This window comes from Phalacrocorax carbo, chromosome 2 (assembly GCF_963921805.1).
Source record: "Phalacrocorax carbo chromosome 2, bPhaCar2.1, whole genome shotgun sequence".
Taxonomy (NCBI): domain Eukaryota; kingdom Metazoa; phylum Chordata; class Aves; order Suliformes; family Phalacrocoracidae; genus Phalacrocorax; species Phalacrocorax carbo.
In genome coordinates, this window is record NC_087514.1 from 161,138,171 (window position 1) to 161,164,098 (window position 25,928).

A 25,928-nucleotide genomic window follows, 5' to 3' on the forward strand; every position below is an offset into this window, starting at 1 on the left:
TTTTTTTTTTTTTTAATTTTAAATCTCCTCTCTTTCCCATTAATCTAACTTCTCCTGACATATAGTGGCCAAAACGTGAAAAAGTTCTCCAGTAAAGCCTTTACCAGCAGCAAACAGAGCAGAAGGCTTTCTTCACACATCTCAAACATGATGGTGCTCTTTGCATGCCTCAGCACGGTGTTTGCTGTTTTCAGCATAACCCTGTTGATTCGCATCTATCTGCCGATCCACTCTAACCCTCAAGTCCTTCTCCGCAGAGCTGCCACCCAGTCTGTTGTTCCTGGCTTGTAGCTGTGCAGTTGTTGCTCCTCTCTGATCTTGATATTTGTTAAGGACAAAAGCTCATTTGCATCTTTTTTTTTCAGGCCACTTCTATCCTTTGCCAGGATGATTTTGAACTCTAGCCTTGTGTTTTCTGGCGTGCTGGTAGCCCCTCCCTCTGTGATGGTGTGTGTGAATAAGTAAACATAAAGGGTATGCTGTCATCCAAATTGATAGGGAAAATATTGCATAGTGTGACATCCCGGTCGGAACCTTGAAGAATTTTTCTTTACATATACCTCCTTCTTGCAAGTGAGCTACTGATTACTACTATACTAATACATATTTTTTTCCCAGATAGTTTTGCATACTCCAATAGCAGTTTCATCTAGACCGTATTTCTGTACCTTGTTATAGAAAGATATAAGCTGCTGAAGTTGAAGTATGATCTCTACTTCTTTTTTTCCATTCACCCTACCAAAGTGCATCAGATTGGTTTAGAAATCATTTGATCTAAAAAAAAAAAATAATCTAAACTTGATCATTGCTCAGCATTCCTGGGTATCTGTTAGATATTCACAAACGGTGTCATCTGTTGTGCTCGTATTTTTATAGAAATTGAAGTTAAACTGCTTTTCCACTTTTCCTCTCCCTTCTTTCTACAATGGGTGTTTTCCAGTTCCCTGTAATCACCACCTTCCTTCAGGACATCCAGCTGAGCCTTGCCAAAGGCTCTGAGAATTTTAGCCCCCCTCTGAAATGCCATGCTTTCTTAGCCATTTTGTCTTGGTCCTCCAGGGCTGAGCTGCTGGATCCTCATCTCCTGCTGTGCAAATCCTTGCGAGATGCGTAGAGCAGCTATTCAGCAGCAGTATCCTAACTAGAGAGGTGAGTGTTCTCACCTAATGGCTGGACCACTGCTCAGCAGCCAGGAGACTTTGATCCTTCGTGTCTCTGGAGAGTTATCTCACAGTCGTGATGAGGATCAGGGAAGAGGGGTTTACCTCCCCTATTCCAGCTGCTGAAAGGCTTCTGCTTTTCGTGCTTAATTCAGAGATCCCCCAAGCTAAGGAGAAGGCATTTGACCATCATCCAGTATCCTTTTCAGGGAGGAGGAACTTCAGCTTCCAGTCCCTCCTGCTCCAGGGACTGTTTTTGTTATTTAATGTGATATTTTATGCATTTTTGATATGTAAAGTGGATAATTAGACCACATTAAATCTCTTCATAGACCCTTATTCAAGTTTAACATAGCATTAATTTGACTGAGCTTAATTTACTGTGTAAACTGAATTAGCTACACTTTAATTCTGAATGAGAGTGTGCATAAAGGAGCCTAATGTGGATTAAATAATCCAAATTATGTTAAAGTGTGAACAGAAAATGAATTAATTTTCCTGAGTGTCCCAGTGTAGGCTCAATACATCAGTCATCCTCTGCTGTGGCTGCTCATCCCATGCAGGTGAGGATTCATCTCCAGCAGTTCTTTCCCTCTTTGCTACATGGGCCTCTCATTTCTCCACACAGGTGGTGACCAGATCCTGCTGGAGCACTGATGGTGAGCTGAACTGGCAGCAAGGGAGCAGAGGGGGTTGTCAACAGAAAAGAGTGAGTGTGCATAGCATGCAGGCAATGTGAGCAGCTCTCAAACAACAGCTAAATGAAGAAGGGAGAGAAAAACATCATCTCCTGACCATAAAAAGGGAAAGGGAAAAGCTCTTTCTCTGCTTTTAGCTTTGTTCCCCTTTGCTTTAACCACCACTCCTGATTTACACTGAAAAGGAGGGCTGGGCTCATGACTCCTGAATGTAAAGTATTCCCATAGGACACCATCCATTACTTGTGCTGCATAAGCACTAATAATCCCATTGAGCACTCCTTCACTTGTGCCTTGATGCTAATGCCTTGTACTCCAGCTTTCTCATGCATCCCTTCACTGGGAGCTCTGGGGAGGAAACTAAAATCAAGCGCAGATTACTCGGACTTGCTGAGTGTGATCTGCAGCCTATAGAGTACATCCTCAGCTCAATGCATGTGCATAACTCCTGTTTACATTAATGGGAGTTATGTGCTTACATCCACAGGATGCTATTCCCCAATGCCTGACGCCTTGTTTCATCATTTATGGTACTGAAATGACCTGCAAATTGTAGGGGTCAGGAGCAAATGCCAATACACTGGAGTAGTGCCATGGTTACACGTCAACTGGAGATCCCCTCTCTCTTATACCATGACAGTGCCTGGCCCAGGGCACCCTTGATCTCTCACTGCTAACAGGACACCTTCTAGGTAGTTTTACAATCTTTTTTCCCATGGGATTGAAATAAATCAAAATTTAACCTCCCAAATGCTCTGACACCTCTATAGAATAGGTTTATGCCAATCCTACATGAAAGGGAATTAGCCCTATGGCAACAGCAATTACATATGCCAGGGAAGAAGAACAGTTGCTGCAAAGGAGATTAATTAGGAGTAATGGGATAAAATTGAGGGGGTAGGTGAGTTTTGTTTGAATATTAGGTCACGCTTTATGCTGTTGCATTTCTAAGGCCATGGAACAGTCTCTAAGAGGGGAAATCTTGTCATTTCAGGAATGTCCCCTGTGTACAGAGCTGGAAGCCTCTGAAGGGACTTTACCTGGCTCAGCAGTAGTGGGGTAGAATACAAAAAGGATGGGACCCTCTTCATGGAGCATCAGGGTGAGCCCTCCAGCATCCCTGTGTCCCCTCCTCCTTGAAGAAGGGGACATGGACTGTGGATAACAGAGCTGCCCCATAGAGCAGGTATAAATATATCTATGCTATAAGAAAAAGAAGTACAAATCAGTGACCAACATCCTTCTTTTCTTCAGGAGTGCTGAGGTCTTGTAGCTTCACTGACTCTGGAGGGGTGGTCTATTGGAAACAGAACAATTCTCATGACCACAAGGGTGAAATAGCAAGGTGCAGCTAGGGAGAAGACTGCTCTCTGCAAGCCTTGAAAGACAGCGTAAGAGGAGGACTTGGTGGATCTGCTCTTATGTCACTCCTCCAGCCATAACTTTGTGGCTCCACAGTTGGGACTTATTTCCACCTCAGAGTGCCTGCACATGGTTTTGTCTTGAGTCTGGAGCATCCAACCTGCCCCATTGACCAGGGAGACACACATACAGGGTGGAGACTTACATGTTGTCCTATCGAGAGTGTGTCCCACGAGGCACATGGCAGAGCAAGCCTGGGCCCAGCCTCAGACTGGGTGATGGTGTAGATATACCCAATAGGTATCCTTAGAGCCATATGCATATGTCCAATTATAACTGTGCAATGCTTCATTTTTTAAGGCAGATCCCGCTTTGTATCCACTTCAACATACCTAGAAGCAGCTCTGAACAATCTACTATTCTAACAATGGACTAAACTGTTGAAAATAGCAGGGTTCCTTGTCATTCTTTAGTACTGTTCTTCAAAAACTTTTGAATCTAATTTTCTTTGTGTTCTGCTGAGTTAATTTTTCTCCCTGACATACTTGTTTGGGTCACCAGGCTCATGGGTGTGAACTTTTAAGCCTCAAAATACCCATAAAGTTTGGGCCTGCGTTGTCACGGTGCTTTGCATGAGTTAATGCTTTCTTGACATAGACCATCCAGGTTGCCTTTTGCTGGGATCTGTTAGTGCTCTAGTGGTAGTAGCTGGCAAGAATGTGCATCATCTACTCTTAAAGACCATGGAGGTCATGGTGATAATCAAGCCAGGCCTTGTACTCAGATATCCTGTCTCTGTTTAAGGAAGTCACTGGAGCAGGAAAACATCATCCTATGCTATCAGTACCCTATAGATTGCTCCTTGCTGTCCCAGCCTTCCCTCCCACCCATGGTGATATGTCTGCAAGGAGTGAGAGCCTGTGCAACTCTACCCTTTCAGCCAGGTGAAGGTTTGCCCAAACCATGATGGTGCCTTGCCTTCAGAGGTACAGAGCATTTATTTATAGTTAGTGGCACTTTTGACCTTCCTCATCTCCTTACTGCCCTTTTAAGTCTGCTTTAATCTCATTACATAAGGAAGTAAGAGCCTTAGAGGGAGAATCTTTACACAAGCAGGCCAGCTCAGATAAAGATCTAAGCACTGTAGGGTGAAAAAAACCCCAGTATCTGGTTAACGGCTACATGGGAATCAACAGGAGTGAAGATGTGACCTGGCAGCCAAGTGACAAAAAGACTTAGAATGAGGCTGATTCCTCCCTCTGCTTCCCTTTTGGTTTAACCAGACTTTTTCCAATTCATCTGGGTAAAGAAAAGTAATAGCAATAATCAGCCACTGGCTCCTGGGCTTTTTCCTGAATGAGGTTTGAGAAGCAGATTCATCCTTGTCCTGGTGAAACACCAGAGAGGAGGTGACCTCCTGCTTTCTGTTTCTATAGAGGATTGCTGAAGGCTGCTTTGGCCCATGGCCAAAATTTACAGCAGGTCTAATGCTTGCCTTGTGCCCTCAGGAGGAATGGCAGCTCTGCTTTGGTCAGGCTCCTTCCCACTCCCAGCCTGCCCTGAAACAGGAGACCATCCATCCCCATGTAATGAGCAGAGGTGGCAGGGATGCACGGGGAGTGCAGGGAAGTGGTGTTTGTGCTGTGCATGATATAGACCTGAGAGTACTGAATAGAGTTTGGGTTTATGTGCTCGCAGCTAAATGGGAAATTCCCTGTCTTTGGGGTTGTGGGAGTTTCTACCTGGGTGTTGAGCAGCTGGAGGCAGAAGCCCCAGGACCTCTGTTTGAGCTAGTCTTCCAGAGGCAGAGAGGGATCCGTAGTCTAAGAGCACTGGGTATATTCCGAATGGGTGCAGTAAATAACCGTCTCCTGCGTAACTCCCCAAAGTCATGTTTCTTTTCTCCTCTATCCCTGCAGGATTTCCTGAGGCAGTATCACCTCTGGTCTTAAATTTAGCCTCTCAGCAACTCTCAGTAAGAGCAGAAACATTTAATCTCCCATCCTGTGTCCAGGCTGATGCTCCACTTTTTATTGTCTACATATATCTGTAATTATTAACTTACAGCAACATTTCATTGGCCAATAAATGTTAGTTATGGTATATTTGGTAGCTTTATGAAATGTAATTAGTGCTGGAAGAGTATGAGATACTCAGGAGCTCCGGCACTGGTAGATGAACCTTTTATCAGCTGTGGGCATTTAATTCACTTGAACAGAAAAGACATAAACAAATAACAATATTGCATCCTTGGACTGGCCTAGTTTCATCTTGTTTGCTTGCCTGGCTGCTGTGTTTCTACGGTTTCCTTATATGATTTTTAGCTCCCGCAGGCTTGTAGTAAATTGATCATTGTTAGTTCTGAGATTCAAATTTCCCTTTATAACCTCCACAGACCATTTATTACTGCTTATCATATTTCACTGGAACCTAGGAACCTCCGTCAGTTTTAGAGGTCCTTGCTCGAGACTCTAAGAAGTGCAGAACAGATAAAATTGGAAAAATGCTATTACCAAAGCTTTCAAAGGATGCTCTTTTTTTCAGTTTGGCAGTCAAAATAAAATATATACCATTTGGATTAAACCAAATTCTGTTTTCCTTCAGGTCAGCTGGCCAAAATAAATAGCCCCAAATGCCATTTATATGAATCAAAACATTCCCTTCAACCTGGAGGAATGCGTTTTGTTTGGTCATTTGTCTTGAAAGTAAATAGCTCAAAGACCAGCAACTTTCCTAAGCAGTGGGTACTTAAGAAGACTTCCAGACGATGTTGGAGACCCAAACTCAGCTATTGTTTTAGGCTGAGAAAACCTGCATCCACTCCTGCACCTCCTAGGACAAAACCTTAGCCACCAGGAGAGAAGCTATTCTTGGTTGAGATGCACTTTTCCTCTTTTGCTCCATCCCACTCTATGCAATCAAACGCTCACAGGAGCAGGGGTAGGTTTGGGTCTACCACCTTCTAAACTGGGTGTCCTGGATGCCTACAAGGAGGATGACCTTCTCAAAACAGACCAACTCCAACAAGATAAGCTGAGAGATGCCTGCCAGGACTGCAGAAGTTGTGCATCCAGTTTACTCTGCCTGAATCAGAGGCCCAAATCTGCAAATAACTCAGGATGATCAGAAGGGGTTTTTAGCATATCTAGTGTTGTCAAAAGAGGCATTCTGGAGCTCTGGTTGTTAATTCTGCTTTACAACAAATTAATGTGAGGCAAGTGAGGTTTAAGTCCAGGCACAATGGAGAGGTACAGAACGTCTCCTTTAAAACCTGCCTGCTTTTCTTGGGCTTTTATATAGCACTCGTCATGTGGTATCTCAGCACCTTGCGCATCTGAAAGCTAACAACGCTTCAGGGATCTCTCCTTGCTTCTGTTATGGATATCTCAGCACACTCTCTGACAGGTGAGATGGCTCTTGGCAGCCTTGGGGTGTGGGTGAGGGTCACCACACCAGACCCTGGCTGCAATGGGCACCCAGAGGTCCTTCATGCCACTGAGAAGCACCAATAAGGCCATGGCCGCTTGCAGGTGTGAAGCCTCCCTCACTATGAGGTCCCAGTGGTGAACATCATCTACATGCATGGATGCATCATGCATCTCCTGTGACTCCTGAATAATAGGAAACTTGTTCTTCAAGGATAGGTTTAATTTCCAAAAAGACAGTAAGCCAGGTCCAGCCTCTCCACTGAAGTCTTCTTGATAAAGCTTTGATTAGCACCCACAACAACCGCCCCAGCAGGACCTTCTGGGGAAGAGTCTTTCCCTTGCCCCTCACTCTCAGGGGGCTTATAGCATCATTAGCTAAAATCCACAGGCATGTTCTAATCTAGTGGGAAAGCGCAAATAACATGCCTGTAATCTGACTTCATTTAGCTGGGCACTAATGCAGAGAACGCATGGACGTGGCACTGTTAAGAAGCCATCTGGAGCTGCCAGCACCTGGTACAGGGTTATCAGCACGTTGCGGGACTGGTCTCGGTGCAGGCTGACAAAGCTGGTGGGAGGGGGAATTCGCCTGTCATCCATTGGATTATACCTGATTTATGGTTTTGCCCATTGACTTCAGAAGTCTCGCAGTGGCAAGCTGCATTGTCTTAACTTTGCATTTGTAGATTATCCACACTGCAGAGTTATAAATCCTTCTGAGCACAGCGTGCTTCCAAGGCCTAATTATATTGTCAGCGATAGGGTCTGGAATGGGAGTGTATGTGCTACAATGCTCTGCTGGCCCCAAGTTCAGGAGGCATTCATAGAGGCATTTTATCAGTCAATTTCATGAGACATTAATTAATGAGATACTTCAATTAGATCATTTCTGTCACTAGGAAGGAATTATTCTTCATGGTCAAGATTACATCATCTTAATTAGTCCCTCTCCAAGTAATTTGCTTCTTTTCAAGCCCCGAAGAAGGGTACATTCATTATAGATAATTAATATTCAAGTTAATTGACTGTACCCTACAATTCATGGAGCCCCTTTGAAACAGATTTTCTAGTTAGGCATCGGGAAGGGCTGTTAAAGTTGCACTGCGCAGTCCTATGTAAGGCTTCTCAGTCATCCGGGGGACCAGATTATAATTATCAGCCCCAGGCCTCCCTTATCCACTCCAGTTAATATTCACCATAGGGTGCCCATTCTGAGCAACTACTGTGTAGATACAAAAGTTGAGACCAGAAGGTTAGGCTAAATCTCTTGTATTTATGTACACACTATGCAGGGAATCTATTTTTTGTCAGCACACACATTCTTCACAGCAAAATTACTTTGATTTGACTACTTCAGTTTTAAAAGGGAATTTTTGTAGCAAGCCAATCAGGAATGACACATACTTGAAGCTCAGATACTCTGTTTGTTTTTTCTCTCTGAAGAAAGGTCATGCAATATTAATGTTGTGTCTTTTAATGTTGCCAGTATTCCACAGAAACCACCCTGTCCCACTCAGAGTAGTAAATTTAATGGAAATGTTCTGTATCATATACAAACACTGTTGCATAAATCTTCTTTCCTAGTATTTGTACTTAAGGTTTTACAGTTGACTGAAGTCAAAACTTGATTTTTCTCTGTTCTGTTTCAGACTATAGCCATGATCTTATATTTGAACATAATGAGGCAACATTGCCTCAGATGCTGGAAGTTCAAATGCAAGCCAGTGTTTCCAGAAGCAGCTATCTTAAAAAAAAAAAAAAAGAGTTGATCAAGCTTGCAGGCTAGCGAACATAGAAGCAGCTACAAGTCTGGAATAAACAGCTACAACTCCCATTGAAGCCAGGGAATTGTGCTGGCTGTGCTTGCATCAGGGCTAAATCTACCTAATTGCCAGTGCAATATTGCTGCTCTTCATTTTTATGCAGATTGCTGAACCCGTCTGATCCAAGCAGAGCTTCTGAGGAAAGGAGATGCAGTCCATACGTGCGCAAGTCTTTGTTTTTAAAAACAAAACTTCCCCTTTGACTTGAACTTTAAATAGTAGAGCCAGGCAAATAATGTGGATAACGTCACTGAATATGTGCTCAGATTCAGCATTTTATAGCTTTTCCTGTCTTCATGCCACTTAGTTTCCTCTGAATAGTCTTTCAAACAAATTAAATGGCAGGAATGTTAGGGGAAGCAGTGAGATATAAACAAACACTGAATATTCAGAGTGACTATTTTTATTCCCAGCAGAAACCTAATTTTAAGATCAAGCTTTCTCCAACCATGGAGAAGAAATATTAGTATGAGTACAGCAGCGTTTGTGTGCTGGACTATTACAGGAGCACTGTAGAAGCTTGCCGGGAGCAGGATGCTGCTGAGTGAGTACACACAAAGTGAGATTCGGGGCAAATCCATATGGGAGTGGGTTTTTGGTTGGTATGGTCAATCCGCTGCCTGCACGGCATGGACTGCAGAGAGGAAGAAGTCTGCTGCAACACTATTCCCACCAGGGGCTATCTGAATAGGTTAGAAGCAGAAGTGAATATATTCCAGGATCTGGATATTTGAATTTATAGTATTGATGGGGAGGTGCTCTGCTTGCATTGACCTTCCTGCAGACCTCCCAGCCTCCTCCAGCCACCCTGTGAAGCTCACTTCAGGTGAGCACCAGCCCCAGAGCAGCTGTGCAAGGCAGGGAATACGGGTGCTCGGGAGGGTTCACCATCTCTCCTGAAATAGCTACCATACCATATGCTTTCCTTGTCCTCAGCAGTCATGGCTCTGTGGCTGTCTCAGACTCTGGACTAAGAAGGGTCTTTGCTGAGATGTTACCGAACCTGAATATGTGACAGAATGAATCTAGTGCAGAATCCCAAGTAATGAATAATTTTGGAGACACCTGCATTCTGCATTTAGCCATGCAGCAAGGAAAGGTAAAAAAAAAAAAAAAAAAAGAGAAGTACATAAACTTCATCTCAACTTTGTTGAGAGTTATTCACCCAGAGCTGTTAAAAATGTAGCTTGAGTTAACATCCTGCCACTTGCTTAGTGCCTCTGCCTAATTCTGTTATCTGTGATTGATTATCCAAGACCAGTTCTCGGGAGCTTGCCCAATTTGTTTTTATTGCTAGTTAGGCCAATGAAAAGCAATCGTCTAAAACTTCTTGTTGTCCCCCCCCCCCCCGCCACCTTCTCCGTCCACATCCCTTTTCTCTAGAAGGCTCATGTAACTCCTAGCCCTGCCCCCCTGCATAATTTCTGCATTGACTTGCTGGTATCTTTTTCCACTTTTCCTACCCCACGGAAGAAAACAGAACCCTTTTGCTGTTGGTTTTAGAATACATTAGAGCTGACATTTTGTGGCCCAAATCAAATCTGTCTTCTCTTGTCACCTCCTTAAAAAGTACTGGCGCAGAGCACAGTAAGTGCACAGAGACAGAGCAAAGGACTGTGCTTCTTCAACTGTAATTTCAAAGGGTTCCTTCATTGATTTTGGAATAAAACAATGCTTAAAAACACATTTCTGATTGTGTTACGAACTTGCCTGTCAGGCTACCTGGCGCCATGACTGTGGACGCATTTGCTCTTTCAGCTCCAGGGCTGGCAGCCCTCTCTGCATCATAACTATCACAGGGATAGTTTAGGAGGATCACTGCAATATTTTTGCACCTTCGGAGCGGCCAATTTGAGGATCTCAAATTGCTCTGCAAACAAAGGTGCAAAATCTACCAAGGAAGGTCAGTAGCATTAGCCCTCTTTCGGCACTGGCTAATTTAATGTCCAGAGAGAGAGAAGGTCCACACTGGAGATGTTGAACATGTGCACTTTGAATTGAAGTCCAGAGGAGCTGTGGGAATTTGATGCCTGTGGAAAGCAGGGATCCCACAGGGGATTTGTTTAAAGGTAAACAGAAGAATAAATGGAAAGTCTTGACTCCCAGTCCTCTCCTCTGATCACTGCATCACGCTAAAGGGTAACTGGTTTAATCATCCTATGTCTGTATAATACCAGCCTGAAGCTTGTAAAAAGCTGCTGTAGTATTTCAACAGCTTGCTTTCTTACCTTGAGAAAAATACTTACTCCCAATATCTGTGCAGTTCTAATGTTTATACTGGGCTTTTCTGAGTGACAGCTGTCTCGGGCACATTTAGGTCGCTCACTACTCCTGCGTGAACATCTGAAGATGCGGATGGAGATTTTTGGCAGCATTACACCATTGTTCTCAGTAGCCCATAATTTTTTCCTTGCACTTAATGTTCTTATACCTTGGTTTCTGTCCCCAGAACTTTACTGGCATGTTCTGGCTCCAGCTGACTCCAAATTAGGAAGGAAATGCCCTGAGACAGCACTCATCAGCACACCCTGCATACTGAATAATCATGGTGAAAAACCACGTCGACTGGCAGAGGTGAGCAAAATCATGGAAAAAGATAATGGAGACCATTGGAGCAAAAAATCCATTTCAGCACAGATCTCTGAGAGCTGGGGGAGCTGTTGTCAGTGGGAAAATAACAAATTACACATTTTAAACTACTTTCTTCCTTGCATGGCTGAGAGGTCCATGGATTGTGGAGAACCAGGTAGATGCTGGCTTTGGACAGCCTGGAACCAGAGTCCTGCCAAGACAACCTGGAAATTTTAGAGCTCTTGGGATGGGAACAGCTTCCTGACTGGATGCTTTGCCAGACACAGCGCAAGAGGCAGAAATCAGAATTTTCTGAAGTGACTGATCAGCTCTGACATTGTGAGGCAAGTTAGTCACAGATTATGCTGTAACATTGCCATCAGGCAACTTAACTCTGCTTCTGCATGCCCTAACGGTATGGTACAGTACACTTGGTGTAGCAGTGTGGTGGGTTTTTCCCAGCTGAGCATTTCTTTTTTTAATAAACTCCAGCCTTTCATGAGAAAACTTCTTTTAACTAGGGTTGTCTTATCTATTTGGACATTTGCCCATTGTTCTAGCATCTGGTGTTTCCTTTGTAGGTAGGGAGCATTGCTGGCACTTGCAGAAAGAAGTTTTTTCCTGGTCTCTGATGAGGCTTAGAGAAGAGTGGTTGTGGCCCAAATCTGCTGTCAGAGAAACGTGAGTCATTTCCATATGGTGCTTTGAGTCTGACAGGCTGCAAACAAAGGGAAAAAGGGAAGTGGTCCCTGAGCGTGGCCATGGGAGCTAAGGTGACAACCTGATGGGACCTTTCAAATGAACACTGAAAATACCCATCGTTTGCATTCTGGAGAAATTATTTTCAAGCTTCCCCCCCCCCCCCCCCCCCCCCGCCTTCTTTTCTCGTTTTGCTGCTTCTCTCTTTCATCCTCTCCTTTTCATTTTCAATTTCAGCTACTTGATCTTCAGATATTTTTGAAATGGCTGGGAAAAAGGGAGACAAAAATGAAGCTGACATAAGGGAAATTGAAGTGTGGGGAAAAACCACAGCAGTTTATTCCAGACCTTGTTTAATGAAAAATAATTAGAAAATTTCAAAACACACTGCAAATTGCAACCCCATTTTTGTTTTATTCATGATGGGCAAAAACCTTGAAGCTTTGGTTTCCTATGATAAAAGCAAGCAATATTTAATTTTTTTAATCAGTTTTTCTTCCCCATTTAATAACTTGAAGGGCTTTTGCATCTGAAGCAGGCAAAATATTCATAGCTCTGCATTCTTTCTAACTCTTCTTGTCCTGCTTCCCCAGCCTGGTTGACATTTACCTCCATGGCCTCCATCATCCCTGGCTGGGCCCAGAGCCAAAGCCATTGGTTACTGGTGAAGTGGTGCTGACCCATGGAAGGAGGCAATTTATGGTCATGCCCCATTCTCCATCACAAGGAAGACCTGGTGGGACTGGCCAGACTGGGTCTTTTCAGTTTGGAAAACAGATGACTGTGAGGGAACAAATTAGAAGGCACCAAAATCAGGGATGGAAAGGAGGAAGCAAAGAATGAACAATTATTCACATTTTCTCAAAATGCAAGACATACCTTGACCCTATGAAATGATCAGGTGACACACCTGAAACAAACAAAAGGCAGTATTTTCCACCTAATAAAACTACGGAACTTGTTGCCACTGGATGCTGCAGGGACCAAACATTTAAGTGTACTTTAAAAAGGCTATACAGTTATGAAGGATAGCATTACTGGTGACTATCAGACATGATGGATCACACCCAACTTCCAGCTCAGAAAGCCCTGAGCAGCCAAATGACAGGATATGGAGGGATAAACGAGGTTGCAATGTGTTTTGTACAATCTTTGTCCTCTTCCTTCCACCTCTACTGTCGGTGATAGGATGAACCTTTCATGTGTTGGAGTTTGGTGGGTTTTCTGTACCAACATGCCATTCCCCAGCCCAGTTGTACTTGGATTCTGTTAATCAAAAATTGAGGATGAATTAGCTGAATCAGTAGGTAAATCTAAACCATTGAGTAAAGACAAAGATTTCCCTCCCAGATATCCACTCCAAGCTCTGTCCGTGCACCAAGTGCTGTGGCAGGAAAAGCAGTTTTATTCTTAACTCCTCTAAGCTCTTGGATAAAATAATTTCTTCTCTGATTATTTTCTCTTCTCACCTATTTTGTGTTTGGACTGTTTGGAGCAGAACCTCTTCAAAAAACTGGATGTCTTCCACTGTTAGTACAAAGCCTAATACCATGGAGCTTTAACCTTCTTGAGGTCTCTGGGTTCTTTTTTAATACAAGTAAATAATTATAATTTCTATAAACTACAGCATCTTTGATTCAGTCTTCATGAATATCTTCTGGTAAAACAAGGCTTGTAATAAAAGTAGTCTTTAGTCTGACACTTACTGGGTGATGAGCAAAGTTCTCTCTTTGATGCTATTTCTCTCCTTTCTCCTTTGGATAAAGTGGAAAATATCCAAAGGATGTACAAGGGCTGCTTCCTGTGGGGTTTTGTTGTTTTACAAGTGGTGAAGTATTTTTAAAGAGATCTAACATGAGAGCCCCAGGAGTGCATTGATTAAACAGATCTAAATATATCAATATCCGTGTCAAAGTAGAGGTGTTGTTTTGCTACTGGAGACCACAGGCAGAAGAGGGAGCGTAAGCTTTCCATGTGCAAAAGAGCAATAAAGGCATTTGAACATTCATGTAAAAGAAGTTAAAAATTGCCCCTTATGAAATTATTTTCCTAAGTATAAATAATCTCAAAGTGCTATTGTGCTCGTCTGTCTTCACGTATGGTTATTATTTAGCAGCACTAAGTTAAGTTTGGTTGTACACTGCCATGTGGAAGCCATTTGAATGATCAGGATGTTATATTTTCGGGGTTGGTGGGCAGGAATGGGGGGAAGATCTCCTGTAAATGTGAACAATGAAGGACTAACCCAGATTTTCCATTTTGACAAGCATGTAACTCACACAATATGAAGTTTAAAAAATATTGCCTGGGAGACAATTTGGATTCAAACATGGTTTTCTAGAAGGAGCTGCCTGCTGGCAGCCTTTCTCAGTCCGCCGCATGTTGACAAGCTCAAGAGCAGAGCTAAGAGGCCCTCTGAAGTTGACTGAAGTCAGTGTCAACAAAGCTGGGATTTCTTCCAACCAAAAGCCATGCAACCAGTGTGAAATGTTTGTCAGGCTGTAGAGAGGAACAACTACAGGAGCTACCAAAATATTTAACTGAGACTCTCAGAGAGACATTGGGTTTCTACTAAAAGATACTGCAGTGGCATTCAACACTGAAGAGTGCTTTATCCAGAAACTTCCTTGAGTTTCATCTTTAGAAAGTTGTCACTGGGGTGTGTCCAACAGTTGCAAGGTGTATAATGTTCAGGGCACAGGGCAGTTGTGCTGTGCTATCCAGAGGCTGGAGGCCAGACTCACCTAGATTTGGGACATTCAATTCCAGCCCTGCAATTTGCAGCCTGCCCCCCCACCCCCACCAGGAAGCTTCTGCCTGGTCCTGGTGTGCTGAACTCCATGCCCACCTCAGTTTCTGCCCTGAAAGTATTCCCTGTGAGCAAATAAACCCCCTATGGAGGGACAATAAGCCTACCTCCATGCTTTCCATTGACTGCCTAGGGAAGGACAAGTGACTGAAGACCTGGATTAAGCTCCAGTTTAGCGGTGGCTCTGACCTGACAACAGCCTGTGCAAGAAAGTTCTTTAAAGGTACATGAGAGGTGGAAGGAATGAGCAGTTGGGTACAGTTTAATGTCTGATGTGAGGGGTTAAATCTACTTCTACCAGGACCTGGTGTTACAAAGCACCTCGGTCTTGACATTGTTGGGTGGGTGCTGTCTCACACTGATGCCTGAAGGAGTGCAATTCCATCAAATGGCTATACTTTGGAAGCATCTGGTGCATGCTTATCAATTTAAGTCAGTAGGTTAAACATGTTACATTCACTCTTTTGGTTTCTTTTTGCTCTGTGACTTTTCTAATCTGCTTCAAATAATTTTTATTTATATCTCTGTGAGTTGCCCAACTGCTCTCAGAGTATTGTCACCTCTAGTTCCCAATAATCTAGTGTCAGCCCTACAGTGTGGCTGGCACTCTTTCCAGGGAGGTGGAAGATGTGGATCTGAATTCCTTGAGGCAATGAAAGTCATTATACCTGGGTCTCCCACTTCCTTCCCCAGGCTTCATATCACCAGTGATTGTGTAAAAATAGGGCTACTCCAGCGCCGCACTTTGTTTGGATGTCCAGCCCTCACTCCAGGAATGAATCGTGCAATTTCTACTGAGTATTTTTGATATCAAGCAGAGGCAGCCCTGAAAGCAGAGACCCCCTCTACCTCTGCTGCAGGGGAGTGTGTGGCAAGTGAATCTCACTCCTTTCTGTAAAGTAGAAGAGGTTGAGCAGATGGAGACTTCCCCAAAAGCCTGTGGTTTGGTTCTTAGGACAGTGTCTGGGGAGACAAGAAAATGTGTCCACGTCTCTGTAGGCAGCAGCAGGTCTCCCATAACAAGCAGCATTGGTCCTTACTGTGCACTAGTAACTTGGCACCCCTCATCTCTCCAGCTGAGGAGGAGCTGGGAAAGAGCACTGACCCCACCTAGGTTTCCATAGGAGAGGTTGTGGGCATGGCATCAGGTGAGACATCCTTCTGCAGCACAGTATGAGCCACTGAAGGGTAAGAGGCCTGATGTCCATTCCCACCAGTCCCTGGGTGCTCCACAGGGTGGTTATTGTGGATCCTGCTCTGAATTTCTTCCCTTCCCCCAGCTTTCCAGGTCTCAGGAGCCTTGGGCACCTCATTTGTGTCTGGAATGCTCTGGTGGGAGGACCAATAGTTCAGGGACTGTATTCCTTTTTAGAGGCAGCCCAAAGCTCATAGATAATCAGAGCTGATCTGTGATCTTGATTCATGCCATTTTAGTGGTGCTAAATTGCTCCCTCTGCCACTCACAGACAGATCTACCACACTCACATACCACAGATACCACATTTTTCCTAACTCCCCCAGAATCTTGTTAGAGCTCTTGATGTCAACTACTTGCCCAATAAATGGATTCTTCTCTCACTCCCCCACTATCCTGATGTTTAGGATGATTCCCAAAATGAGGCTATTGAACACGAGTGACTAACTATGACTTTATTCCTCCGTGGTGGAACATAGCAGCTCCGGTGAACACACAGACTGCAGCACTTATGTGGCATGTCTTTGAGGTAGGCTAATGGCTTGGAGCAGTAGAAATGAAGTTCCAAGAGGAACTCAACACAAGCAAATTGGTGAGGACACTAAAGATAGCTCTTCTGCTCTTGAGAAACCATCTGTGCTCTGCTGTGCTCACAATTGCTTACAGTCTCAGCTTTATTTCTCATCCAAAGGGCAGCTGCTCAGTAAGGCATTGGTTGGGAACCAGTTTCTTGCTCTGTAAAGTTGTACTAAATACCCACTGAGGCTGTCGCAAGGAATCTTTGCAATGGCCTCAGTGGGTGTTTAATTAGGAATAAGAGAAGACATGAATTTTAAAGAGGTAACATTCCCTAGAACAAGGGACTTATATGAAGAAATTTCTACTTGCTTTGCCACCTAACTAAAAGATGCATGGATCATTAAAGTGCATGCTTCCTCAGCATCTGGAATAGTGATCCACTGTGGCTTCAATGATGATTATCTACAGAGGTTAACCATGAAGGCCAGGATAGGTGATGAAATCATGGTAGCAAAGATCGGTAGGATTCAAGGCTAGAAGAGACAATTAGGTTATCTGTTCTGTTCCCATGAACATACAAGGTAGGAAATGTCATCCAGCGATGCCTGCACTGAGCCCAGGGTCTTATGTTTTATTAGACCATCTGTGTTGTTTCAAAATCCCCATTAGCCCTGTTTGCAGACTGTTGTAACCGGAAGTCCTGTCTTGCTTGGCAGTTACAGGAGTGCAAGGGGCACTCGAGTCTATAAATAGACCAATGCACTATCAAATATTATTTCGTGACCATACTGATTGAGACCTTTGCCCCTTACCATAGGAAGAAGAGGAAAGGCAGTGTTTACATTGACTGGAGGTAGCAATAAATGCTGGATTCTCACGGGTTAATTTATAGGAGCCCATGGAGTGCTGAGGAGTGGAGTGAACATTTTGACCTGGCAGGGTTGAAGCCAGTTCTGTTCAATATGCTACAATGAAAATATTTTTGAAGGATTATTCTTGCTATTGTTTGGAGTTAAATGAAAGAAAAAAGGAAAAGAGACAGAGTAAAACCAAGAATAGAAAAAAAGATCAGAGAAAAACATTGGCATGGAGCTCACCATTTTTGGGGGGAGGAGGGCAGGGGGGGAAATAATCCCTTTCCTCAAAGATTTTGGGGAGAAAAAAACCCCTGCTGTGCTTGCTAAAATTCCCTTCCAGCTCCCATTGTCAGTGTTAATTGGTGATAGCCCCCATCACACAGAAACACTGTGGAGGTAAAATGAAAGGAAATATGTAAGGGGGTGTGTGTGAGTAAGAGGCTGCTGTATCATGTGAATGAGGAGCACAACAATGGCCCAGAATAAGCTAATATATATAAATGAAAATATCAGCTTGATCCTTTGCTGGACTTTTTGATGCTTTGAAAGTTCACGTTAATTCCAGCTGCGTGGGTCCCTTTATTAATTAAACGGTCAAGGCAAGCTCCATGTGCAGTACCAGCTCCACTAGCAAACGATGAAAGCACCGTGTTGACATCCTCATTCTAAGCTCCACAGTCACCTTCAGGGCCTGCATTCAGGGTGAATTACTTTGGCTTCAGTGAACTTAAAGAATCCCCAGGCTTCCCTCAATAGATTTTAAATCCTTCAGTGCTGTTCACCTAAGAAATGAGGTTTCTTGCTGACACCCTTCTTGATGTTCCTGATAGTAAAAAACTTTAGAGCCAAGTAGGTAGATCTAATTATTTCAAAGGGTTCCCAGCTGCACTGCTTCTTAGCTTTTCCCTTTCATCATCTATTTAATTAGAAAAGGGCTTTGTTTTATTTATTTTTACACGGTATGTGGTAGAATTTTATTTTAGAATCCTAATAGCTCATGATTTGTCTGTGTGCTGGAGGCTGCAGCACATGTTCCTCTTGTGCTTGGGTAGAGTTTGAGACCAGGTGCTGACACTTCTTCTGTGGACAGCCACACAAGCATGGGGGGCTTTGGTGACATAAGAGGATTTGCTTTGTGGCTGACCTGAGCATCCGCATAGGGCAGCTTTGTCCCCTCTGTGCACAGGTGGGACCTAAATATAAAAGCTGGGGGTCCCTCCAATTACACTCTTCGTCCAAAAGACACCTCTGATGAATATGCAACCTTTGCTCTTCATGCCTTCAGTGCACGGTGTCTCTGGGTGGCTCTACAGAAACACACTGAATTCAGATTGCTGAGGAGGAGGAGGGGTAGCTGTATGGTTAAGGAACAGAGATATCCCAGGGCCCTGGGACACTGTTGCATGTCAGCAACAGTGTAAGGATTGCCCTCGCTCACCCTTCCCTCCTTTCTCTGCCTGGTTGGGTCTGGCAACTTTTCCTCATCGTCTTTCCTGCAGCCTTGAAGTTTCGCAGGAGCCAATTGTCTCTGCAGCTAAAGTGATGCAATGTGGAGATTTGGTCTCCTTTGGAAATAACAAAGGATTTAACTGCCCTCGCTGAGGAACTTTAGATGTCAATGTCTAAGCTAATCTAAGCCTGAACCCTCCTCTGTGTCGAAGGAGGGACTTCCTAACAGCTCCTCTTGACCCCTGTCTAGATTTTGAACCCTTCTGGAAGCCTTTTGCAACAATGCCTAATTGAACACTAAATTAAGGCTGTGAAGATAAGGGCAGTGGAAATGACATAAACCTTCACGTGTGAGGAGGAAACACACTTCCAACTCCGGGAGCTATGAGGACAGCTTCTTTGGGGACAAACTGTCACGTAGGTGCGTCCTTCTGCCCCGGCAGTGCTTGCTTGGGCTGGCAGACCCAGCCCTGACCTGCTGCAGCAGCTCCTCAGAAGCTGTGTCCAAGTTTGGGTGTTTTGTGTTGGGCTTCTCCAACACGTTATGACAGATTTTGATCCTTAAGTCTCGGAAAAGAAAGCACGGGCTGATTTAGGGATGGATATCATTATTCTATAGTGATTAGACATTGCGTGAGCTTTCCCTAGTTTAATTCACTGTTGTTTTACTCTATCCTATCACGGCTCATCATCTGAGGTTTGAATCAGTAATCTAATAACATGCTTCAACGGCCAAGTCAATTCGTCCTCCCGTTTTTTTTTTTTCTTTCCCGTCTGACATTAATAGCAATAAGGGAGATGAAGGCACTGGATTAACAGTTGAGCCCGGTGGCCATCCAAAGTGGTAATGGCTTTTTCCCAAGCCAGCACATGCCGCTTGCTGCATGGTTTAACGTGCCAGGTGTCCAGAGGGTAAAGCCAGCTCTTAAGCTGCTTGTCATCCCTGGGTGGCGTCATTAGTGCATCATATGTTTCAGAAAGAGAGAGCCCAGTGCGAGCCATGCATTGCAGAGCAGAAGCTGAAATGCTGATGCTCTGCCCTTCTGTCGCTGGGAAAAACGTCGCAGCGAACCGTCGAGTAGGTTTGGATGCATGGGAGCACCTCCCCCGTGCTGTGCACACCAGTTAGCTGGAGCACCAGTCCCACTCCCCCGCACCGCAGCAGAGCACAGGACAGAGCCTCCCCCCGGAAAAGGGCTTTGCTTTAATTTTCAGGGTGAGGTTTGTGTTGCTTCTCTGTTCTTTCTCCCTCTTTGTGCATGTGCGCGCACACACACGCATCCTGCTCTTTCTTGGGTGCATTTGTGCTTCACAGACTGGTTATTTACCTTTCTCTTCAGTACCGGGGAAAGCTTTACAGCACCTCAGCCTGTTTAGAGCACCAGTGCCAGCTGCACTGCTTGTGCCTTGATTCGTTGATACCTTCCTGTGACCCTCCTGAATGGCTGAAGGATCTGGGGAGCTCTGCAAGAGCTCTCAGTGGGTGCAAATTGTGGTCCCAAGGTGCCCAGAGCCTCCCATGGACCAGTGTTGTCCCAGGGTTGGTGACACAGGGCTGGTCCACACTAACATGGGTACCCCAATGGCATCTCCTGCCTCACTCCACAGCGATGACGTTCTCTTCAGAGTCAGCTCAATTGGAAAAGTAGTTGGTGCTAATTAGGGCTCCTGTGAGCTGTTGTGTTCCTCACTAGCAGCCATGTGGCCTTCACGAGTGCGTAAAACTCTTCCTGGGTTTTGTAAATGCCAAAAGACATTTAACGCAAACCTGCAATGAACCCCCATGGTGGAAGAGGTCTTTGGGAAATTAATAGGGGATCTGTGATGGCCAAATATTATCACGGATCAGGAAAAACAGAATACACAGGTATGTATTTTTTGCATTCAGAGTTTCGAAAGGATCTGTGGTTGTTTCCGTAGGAAAGAACCTGTGTCTCTAGTGACAGGGCGCACCTTCATAGGGGCTTGTAACAACACCGGTGTGTTTGCAATGGGCAAATCCTGAATGCAGTTGCCGGCACCTACGCTGGAAGTTTGCCAGCATGTAGTTGTGTGAGTGGAAGAGCTCAGTGCAGTCCTACCTGAGTGACCATTACTCCATCTTTTCCCACCTCTGTGTCTCAGTTTCCCCCTATGTAAAATGATGGGACTTCTCCAGAAATACAGCAGAAAAATGCCAGATGGGAATCGAGCGTTAACACAGGCAGGCCACTGCCCTGGCTCTCGGGGCTCTTTCTTTCACATGCCTTCTCTTTTTTGCGAAGAAAGAGGGCTTTGTGCATGCTTGAAAACAACCAGCTGAGAAACACAAGTGCTTGGAAGAGACAATATGTGTGTATTTCCATGGGTGCATGCACAGCCCTGCCCGTAAGTGGCACGGGGAGGGCTGAGCCTGGATGGTGCACATGCAGAGGGTACTTGTGCAGGGGAAAGATAAGTAACTCAGGGGATGGAGGGGACCTCAACTGTGCAGAACTACATGTGTGTGGCTGCATCCTGCTCCTTCAGCTGGCATGCTTGGCGGGGGGAGACATCCCAGCGAGCTGTGTATCAGCATGTTTTGCTTATTCTCAGGGAAAACAGCTGAAATGAGATTTAGTTATAAATGTGCTCTGTGTTCTTTAGGAGTAAAAAGCATGAGGAAGGAAATACTTTTAATGAGGAGCATATAAAAGTCGATGATTCCAACACACGCATATGTTATCTAATTGCTTTATGATGAAATGTACCATCATCGGGTCTGTTTCCAGTGTTTGCAGAATTAAAGTAAGCATCACCCACCATGTTTTGTGTTTTTAATATTATTTCTGTTGCTTCTGGAGTGCAAGGTGGCCTCATCCTGGCTCAGGTCCGTTTGTAATTGGCACTGCACAAACACCAACTTGAACAGTGAAGGGCAGATGAAACTGGGAGGGTAAATGCTAACAAAACCCCGGGTTCATTTCCTTTTTGGCCAGCTCAGTTTTCATTTATATAACCTGCTGACACAATGCATGGGAGTGGATGCCATTGCAGGTGACATTTTTGCATAGGTGACGACTGCTGCGTCCTGGTTGGAAGCACCAGAAGGGCCACCCCAGTTACTCTTTGGGGTTTCAGCCCCTTTGGTGCCAGGGGGTGAGGAGAGGAGACAGTGTGCATGCACTGCACTGACACAAAGTGCTCCTGTATATGCAGCACGTGTTTGCTTTCCCCATTATGGCTTATTCCACCTCCCCAAAGGGTCAGAGTAGTTTTCCACTTTGTTATAAATAATAATAATCTCAGCAATATCCTGTGATAGGAGCTCACCCTGAGGAGGCTGGTCTGGCTGCAGGAGGCACAGCAAGATGCTCCAAATGATGCTCTGTGCTATTTTAGCTGTGCATTTCTTGCACCGAGGGAATCCACATATAGAAAGGGGGAAGTATCTGGTGTATTCGCCCACCAGAAAACCTTTGGATATGCCTGCTTCATATGGTAGAGGTGCTTGTAGCCTTTCCTTTGCCTTCTGGCCTTGCTTTCTGCACCTGCCCAGGTGGAGCAGCCTTCCAGTTTAAGGATTTTCTGCTCTCAGGGAGCACCGCAGCTTCTCGATATGTATTAGCCTCACACTCTGGCACTGCTGGTTTGCGTTCTGTCCCAACGCATCCCTTACCATTAAAACAACCATTAATCATTCACCGTGTACAATAAACCAGGAGACTGTATTTTATTCGGTTCCAGCCCCAGGCAACTCAAGCAGGTATGAATCTTTTAAGCGTAAGTTCATCTTTAACTTGTGCCAAATGTGCCATGAATTACTTACCTGGCTTGTTAAATGCCTGTAAAACAATCCTGAAATTGAGAGCGATGATGTGGCCCCATCAGAAATATGCTGTCTAACATTGGTGGAGGGAGGTTTGCTTGGACCGTAGGTTGCACTGAAGAGTGCCTTACCTTCCTGTCCTGCCTTTCAGACAAGGTTTCCGGAGGGCTTGGCAAAATACTAATAGTTATGGTTTGTGCCATCCCAACAAAATGTGACTAATGGGAAACCAACATACCCAACCACTGGAGTGTGACCATTTAGGGTAGAAAATGCAATGACAGAAGATTAAGGAATTAGAAGAATTGAAATTTACTGCTTTTGAGGTGTTCAATGACCATAAGAGGACAGGGCTTCTGATTTTACATCTGTTGTGAGAGAAAAGCCCTGCCACAGTGCAGCACCTTTAAAGGTACAGTTTTCCAAGCAGTTTAAGTTGAAGACTGTGCTACTCGCTGGAAGAGGCATCTGCACTCTTTCACCATCCTGGGCCATGTTTTTTTGCCCCCTCCTTTGCCCTGGCACTGGTAATTGCGCTGCCATGTAAAGGGTCAGCCCCACTTTCTGATCTGGCTGAAAACGTACAGGAGAAGAGTTGGTAGAGCAGAGGAAGCAGGAGGGGCTGGGCAAGGAGGTAAGGGGCCCATGGGTGGTGTTGCTTTTGGTGGCAATGCAGCCCTTAATGGGCTCGTGCTGACTATGAAACCATCCCCTTGGACCTGCGAAGTTCCCTGGCCCTTCTGTAGTCTTTACTGTGTTCAAATAATGACCAAAACTTGTCGTGGGAAGAGTCAGGCATCTGAACGGCAGTGATCCAAGCAGCCTGCTGTACTTGAGGTGACCAGTTTTGATAGGAACCTGTCATGGTTTTAGCTGGGATAGAGGACAGGATGGCCAAGCCAAACAGGTAGATTCTCATGGGCAACTAAGGACATGTTTGCCTCATCAGATATCCAGCAAGGAATGCAAATTCCTCCCAGTAATGGACCATGCTTCATCTTGGAGGTGTGCAGGTGGTTTTTCCCTCTATTCCGCCTGGAAGACAGTCTATACCTCTTTAGAGTTGTAGACACTGACTTTTGATTTCTTGGCTGCATAATGCATGGCATGTTTGTACTTATGAGGAAAAGGAGGGAGACATAGCTGTTTACAGAAGTGTTCATCATGGTCACTTGGGGGTTGATGGGGACTATCTTTTGTCCTGAGTTTCAACTGAAACTGCATGAAAAAAAGTCCAAACTCAGTTGACTTCATGAATTAGTGAGGCTAACCTCAGAAAGGAAAGGCTACTCAAGGGAAGGCTTTTGTGAGGGAAAGCACTTGGGGCCCTTTATAATCTGCGAGAGAATTGCACCCAGTACTTCAAAACAGTGAAGGTCTGAAGCAAAGCACAGTGCACAGAGCAAGCCCTTACAGCAGCCATTCCTCTTCTCCTGCGTTATCACACAAGTTTATCCCACCAATTTCTATTCCAGAGTCTTTTGTATGTTACCAGTAATGGCATTAATGGTTTTGCTTTTCAAACCTACATTAAAGCATACCTTCCCTAGGAGGTAGCCTGAGCAGCAACTTGTATTAGCACTGTCTTAACTTCAGAGTATGAGGTCTTTAACTGCCAATGAACTCACCAACATGGAATTTCTGAGCCTAAGACTAGAGGAATATATACATTCTGCTGTGTATCAGCAATAATATGCACGGACATGGCTGTATTAGGAACTTTGTCATGAGCTTATTCATGTTATGCCAGAATAGACATTTGCTACCAGCCTCCTGCCTCCAGAGCACTGCAACATCACTCCTCTTGGGTTGCTGTTTTAGCTTTAAAATGTGTCTCAAGCCCCAGGGAAGTGATTGTTTTGTTAAGATGAAACTTGCTGCCTCCTCTCCTGAGACGGAGTCAAAAGTGTGAATTCTAAAGGACCCAATGAAGTCTTAAGCAGCTAAAACGGATAAAATACCAGCACTGGGTACGTTAGCATGCTATACGAACAGCAAACAGGAGCTTCAGAGGCAGAACGGACTCCTAAATACTTATGGTAATGTCTAACAAGAATGGAAGATGTCAGACAAAATAGCAACTACGCATCTTAAGGAAAAGCCTTGATGTTTCCTTAGCTCGTTGGATATTTATCAAAGCATAACCTGTAGGTTGGCCTACAAAGCACCAGAAAACAAAGGCTCTGTGTTTGGATCTTTCAAGGGGGAAGGTTAAACAAAGGACATTGAAATATGCTATGTCAGAAGATCTTTGTTTTTAGTCATCAGTGGAATAGAGGATTTGGAATAGCCTTCTCACTTCCTTCACTGTCCTTGCCCATGGGTGTTTAAAAAATAAATAAAAAAACAGATTAAGAAGTTGAAACATTTGGTATCTGTTGATGCAGTTGTTTGAGTAGCCATATGTGCATCACCTGGAACAGAACTATTCATATTCCAGGAAGTAAACTGACCCATTCCACTCAGATTTCAGAGTATTCTGCTGCCATAGATGTAGGATTTTCAAGATAAACTCATTTGCTCAGGGAGTAATAGATACGAAAATAAGTAAAATTAATCTTTGACCAAATTCCAGAAGTGGGACATATGTGGTACATATTAGAGGGATTCTTGCTGGTTTTCCTTAGGATAGGTAAACCAGTTGTACCTCCAGTGGCACATCATGGCATTACTGAAATTGGGAGCTCTTTCTTTGGGTGCCATAAAACAAAATCACTGCCAGGAACTGGTCTGTCATAAAAGTATTGTCATGTTTCCAAAAAGTCTTTGTTTCACAGGAGGACCATCATCCAGGGTTGACTCTTCTGTGAGTCCTTCCCTATGAATCTCAACAGCTAAGATCCTCCTCTTAACTCAGTAGGCTGAGCAAATTCCTTCTAAGGCTCCCTTGTCCGCACTATCAAAGGGAAATATCTTTTCTTTCTTTATACTCCAGACTCTGGAGTACATGCATCACATTTCACAGCAGCTTGAGATATGACTTTATCCCATGGGTAGCGGCTGCTTCATGTAAAGGTTAAGAGACTCGTGTAGATGCCAGGTAATAGGTCTGCACTGGCATCAGCCCATTCCTCGAGTTGATGCCAATGCCAGATGCTCTACAGGGTAATTTGCTGGCATGCAGTCACATCTCGCCAGGCTCCGAATACTTCACTAGAACGAGCAACTCTAAGAATAAGAAGAAATGCTTTGAAAATGGGAAAATCACAGTGAAACCATAGAGAAAATAGAGGGTCACTTTAAATACAGGTGAAATGCCTTGTCTTAAAGAAACCTAGTCAGGTTGCTTCTGCAGGGGGAGATGTGTCCATGCGGAAGGGTTTATGTGGCTGGGACACTGGCAACCCACACTTGGTACACGCTGGATTAGTCTCGAGTGCATGGGTTGGTTACCTCGTACTGACTGCTTTTCTCCAAAGCACCTGATCGCAGCTGCTGTGGGACACCATACACCAGACTAGATATTTCACTGGGATGCTTCAGTACTTGCTTTGTGTCTATTCAAAACTATACAGTTCATCTCCCATTGCTTTTCAGGCCAATAATGTTCTATTCTCTGATGTCAGTAAAG

General features: G+C 44.4%; 1 long non-coding RNA gene across 1 annotated transcript in view; it reads left to right on the forward strand.

Annotated features, from left to right (window-relative positions):
• Window positions 1-11,627: 11,627 nt before the first annotated feature.
• LOC135311767 (uncharacterized) overlaps window positions 11,628-25,928 on the forward strand; it is a 28,042-nt gene continuing 13,741 nt past the window's right edge. Inside the window, exon 1 of the long non-coding RNA XR_010371348.1 lies at window positions 11,628-11,723. This is a non-coding gene — a long non-coding RNA (uncharacterized LOC135311767). The remainder of the gene's footprint in view (window positions 11,724-25,928) is intronic.